The sequence below is a fragment of the Delphinapterus leucas genome, chromosome 1 (assembly GCF_059928025.1).
Source record: "Delphinapterus leucas isolate spDelLeu-1000000601 "Yukka" chromosome 1, BTC_Dleu_Yukka2, whole genome shotgun sequence".
In the NCBI taxonomy this organism is placed as follows: Eukaryota; Metazoa; Chordata; class Mammalia; order Artiodactyla; family Monodontidae; genus Delphinapterus; species Delphinapterus leucas.
Window position 1 is genome coordinate 82,441,640 of NC_143129.1, and position 5,254 is coordinate 82,446,893.

The following is a 5,254-nucleotide window of genomic DNA, read 5'->3' on the forward strand; positions in this document are numbered from 1 at the left end:
ACCAGGACTCAAACCCGTGTCCCCTACATTGGCAGATGGATTCTTAACCACTGCACCACCAGGGAAGCCCGGGAATGAGTTTTTAAAAAATCATTTAAAACTGTTATATTTCCAGCAGAAGTAAAATAATTGAAAATTTAATTTCTTAAAAAAATTTAGTGAACTTTTAACTTTATTTTATTTATTTATTTTTGGCTGCGTTGGGTCTTCGTTGCTGTGCGTGGGCTTTCTCTAGTTGCGGCAGGCAGGGGCTACTCTTCGTTGCGGTGCGCGGGCTTCTCATTGCAGTGGCTTCTCTTGTTGCTGAGCACAGGCTCTAGGCACGCGGGCTCAGTAGTTGTGGCACACGGGCTTACTGACTTTGCATACAATTTTTGTATCTTCCATGAACTCAATGTCATTGCTGCTTGTGTCACACCCAAGAAAATGAGAGAAATTAAATAAGGAGTAAGATTTTGTTGGGTAGAGTTGAGCTTTGGAAGGTGACAAAGCATTGTAATATTTAAGACTTTTTCATCCCCCAAGAGCCAACTTTTTCTCCATGTGGGGTGATATTGTTCCCTCGGAGAATGGATTGCCATTTTCTCAGATGGACCAGGGGAGGAAAGGGGAAGGAGCAGTCCTGTGAGAAATGAGTAGAAATCGGGATTTCAGTTAAACATCTTGAGTATCAGAGGCATAAATGGCACCAGATATTGTGAGTCTAAAGTTCATGAAAAAGTTCTTGGTAGGAAACATCAGTTTAAGAATTGTCAGTATATAGATGATCTTAAAGCCATGAGATGGATGAGGTTGCCCAGAAGTGAGTGAGCGTAGATAGAATAGAGGACCAAGGACTGGACTATAAGGAGGAAGTTTCAAAGGATATTGAAAATGAATGACCAGCGAAGGAGAACCCAGAAAGTAATGTTCTGAAAGCCATGTAATGAATATTTGTCAAGCAGAAGGGAGTAATTGTGTCAGGTGTTGCTGCATAGGTTGCATAAGTTGAGGACTGAGATAACCACTGAATCTGGCAAACACAGTAGTCACTGGTGGTCTTGACAAGGGCTGTTTCCAGGAAGTGAAATGATTAGAGAGGGTTCTAGAGAGAATGGGAGATGTGGAGTTATCATGTGGTGACAACTCTTTCAAGAAATAAAATGGGAGCAGAGAAATGGAGCTGAAGCTGGAGGGAAATGTGGGTTCAAAAGGTCATTTCTTTTTTCCAAGGTGGGAAATAATGTAGCTATTATCAGATGCTACAGTTGATACAGGATAGAGATGGGACAATTGCTGGCTGATTTCCTCGAGTAAGTGGAAGAGGATAGGATCAGGTGATAGGTTCATAGACAGTTCCTTTCTTGTAACAGGAAGGTAGAATCTAGGTAGAGATTCAGGTAGGTTGATAGATGTGTTGGTGAGAATGTGCAGAAATTCTCTTCAATTGCTTCTCTTTTCTCAGTGAAATAGGTAGGCACTGCAATAGGTGCTGAGGAAGCACACTCTTAAAAAGCATCAAGGATCTATTAATTGCCAATTACAGTGCACTGTTTACAGTCTCAGCCTTCAGCTTTTTCTGTTAGTGCAATGGTTTAGAGTAAGACACTTAGAACCAGACTGCTCAAATTCAGGCTCTGCCACTTGCCGTTGGCAAGTTACTTGCGAGTGGCAATTTACTTTACTGCCACTTACCATTGGCAATTTACTCTCTGTGGTGCTATAATTATTAAATGAGTTAATGTGTGCACAGTGTTTAAAGTAGTGCCTGGCTTAGTAAAGGCTTGATGACGTTGATGTCAGCTATTATTTATTATACTTAAATCTTTCTTAAAATTCATTTCCCTTTGCTTCTGTTAAATATACAATCATTAATCAGATCCCACTAAATGGATCCTTTCTCCGCCCATTGCTAGTTTTCTTACCCCCTTGTGTTTGCCAAAGTTCCATTTTTAGCCCTTCTCTCATTTTTATGCTCATTCTCTCCCAAAGATTAAATTTATCACCTGCATTCAGATTTATTCAAGTTGGATATCCTAGTTATCTTTGATTCTACCCCTTCAACTAGTTATCAAATCTTGTAGACTTCTACCTAGATATTTCTTGCGTGAATTCCCTTCTTTTCATTCCCCTTGCCCTCTACCTAAAGATTATCACCTTTCTACATATCAACAGCATCACGATCAGCTTCCTAGTATATCTCTTCAGCTTATATACATTACCAGACTAATCTCCTAGTTTCCCCCTACTCAAAAAACAAAACCGAAAAACTTCTTCCTTGTTATGTACCAAGTTAAGTAAAAGCCCTAACTTTTAAGACCCTCCACAATGGTTCCAATCTAACTTCCCAGTATTATCTCAAATGCCTTTCCTCCAAGGTTCCTTGGGCTCCAAACTGTTCCTTTTCCTTAAATATACCCTGTAATTTCCTATTTATAATTAATTCTGCCTAAAATATCCTCTTCTATTACCAAAATTCTACCTATCTTTCAAGAACTATCTTAAATTGCCTCTTTCAGGCAAACTTCCCTGATCATTCCAACTGGATCGAGTCTTTTGAACAGTAGCATTTTCTGCCCTGAATAAAATTACATGTATGTTAACTACAGAATATTGCATTGAATAACATGTAAAAGCACCCTGATTGCTAAACTGTTAGTTATGGCTGAATTGTCTTATCCAAAAATAATTATTTGGTACCTATATTACAATGATATTGCCATTGTTCAAGATATTTCTGGAAATTCATCAAGGTAAGCCACATATAGGAAGAACAAATCAGTCCAGTAACTTTATATTTGCATTTTTTAACAAAGAAAGCTATTATCTACCTTGATCATTTCACTTAATTCTCCATGATAAATTCCAAATGACTTTTAAAGTTCTCTCCAGAACGCTACAGAGGACAAATAACTGCCGTTAACTAAAGATATAACTTCAGATTATGAAAGAAATTACTAAAGTTCACAATGTATTCTAAGTGATAACAGCATCCCAAGATAGGAACTATTCTGAGTCTAGCATTCATCTGAAAGAACACATCTGTCCCTACCACCTATTTCACAAATGAAGCAGCATGTGTAGGGACTAAGTTTGGGTTCTAGTCAAACCTGGGTTCAAATTAAACTCCATCACTTACTAGCCATAACCTTGGAGCAAATTACTTACTCTTAGCTTCAAATTTCTCACCTCTAAAATCTACTTTCCTCATAAATTTGTTCTGATAAAGGAGGCAATGCCTATCGAGCACAATGCTTAATACAGTACAGGATCAGATAAATTAAAAAACCACCACCACCCTGAAGCACAGGGAGTTAAGACTTAAAACAAGGATTAAGTCTCACTATGGGTACAGTAAGCCCCCTACAGACGAACCTTCAAGTTCAGAACTTTCAAAGATGCAAACATGCCCCTGTATGCCAGCTGTTGTACTGCACTACTGTACTTTTCAAGGTACTGTACTGTAAGATTCAAAATGTTCTGTTATGTATTACTGTGTGAAAAGTATTACAAACCGATTACAGTACAGCAATTGTGAATTGGGTTTTGTTGGATGTACGAACAAATTGGACTTATGAACGTGCTTTCGGAATGGAATTTTTTTTTTTATTTTTGCTGTGTTGGGTCTTCGTTTCTGTACGTGGGCTTTCTCTAGTTGTGGCAAGCGGGGGCCACTTTTCATCGCGGTGCGCGTGCCTCTCACTATTGCGGCCTCTCGTTGCGGAGTACAGGCTCCAGACGCGCAGGCTCAGAAGTTGTGGCTCACGGGCCTAGTTGCTCTGCAGCATGTGGGATCCTCCCAGACCAGGGCTCGAACCCGTGTCCCCTGCATTAGCAGGCAGATTCTCAACCACTGCGCCACCAGGGAAGCCCTGGAACTCATTCTTTTATGTAGGGAACTTACTGAACTTTATAATGAACAAAAAGACTCCTTTTAGGTCTTCAGCAAACAATACATTTTTGAAGTTGTGTATAAATTATTTACACTCATGTTTGTAATAAATCCTTTAATAAAAGCAAAAGCACTTACTTCTGACAATGTTTTCCCCTGGATTTGCTTAAATCACGAAATATCAATTCTCTAGCTCCTAAGTCTCACAGATATAGGCTTTTTTTAGGTTTCTTCCTGCTCTAGGAATTAGTAATGTCATCTGTCTGGGTTATAGTTTGCTTATCTCTAAAAAAGAGGTTGTATAGTTTTTCCTTAAGGCCTTTTGCAGTCCCTTGTCTCTTTCCACCTTTTTTATCCTAGCACTCTCTAATACTGCCTTAAAATTGGAACTCTAACTAGGGCCTGAAACAGTAACTTTTTAATTTTTAAAAATGTTATTTATTTTTGGCCATGCCATGCGGCATGTGGGATCTTAGTTCCCCAGCCAACGATCCAAACCGTGACCCCTGCCTTGGGAGCATGGAGTCTTAATCATTGGACCGCCAGGGAAGTCCCCACATTTTTTTTAAAGGGGTTAATTTGATAACATAGAATGTTTTAACTTCTGGTCAAGTATTCATTCTGACACTACTTCCTAGTAAACTCCAATTAGCAGGGAGGAACTCTAATGGCTCCTATATTCAATCCATTCTCAATACATCCTCAACAGGCAACATGAAATGGAATGATATTTATGGTAAGAATTTTGTACTTCTATGGATACTTATTCTGACCCAAATACTCCTAAAATCAAACCAGAAACATTAAATGCTTAAACAGAACTGCATCTTGTCAGATTCTTGGGGGTGGGTGGCAAAAAGAAATTACACATTGTCTTTTAGAAAAGGATTGGTTTCTTTAATTAGTAAAGAGAAGAAATAGGCTAAATTCCCAAATCCTATTCCCTTTTACAAACTGACCCATAACATCCTCTTTGGACTCTCCTTCTGTGTCCATTTCACCCACGACATACCTTCTCATATATTCACCCATATGAGGAACTAATTTCCTGTTAAGACTACTCAGCCAAGACCAGGAGTAATCTGAACCTCGTGACTATCCACCGAAGGTTAAGAGATGGAAATTCCCTCTCCCCTATCCACTTAATACCTTTTCCTTCTTCACTCTGCTCCAGGAAAACAGTATTTATCATTCTTACTCTAAGATGAGGTCAGAAATTTCCATTATCCAATCATCCATCCATTCGTTCATCCATTTATATATTCATAAATATCAATGACAAAATTTTCTTTTTCCACAGCAATTGCTAGAAGTCTGGAGAAAAGATCACCTGAAGACCCAAACTCCAATACCTTTGAACGTTGTGAAAAATATCATACCGAC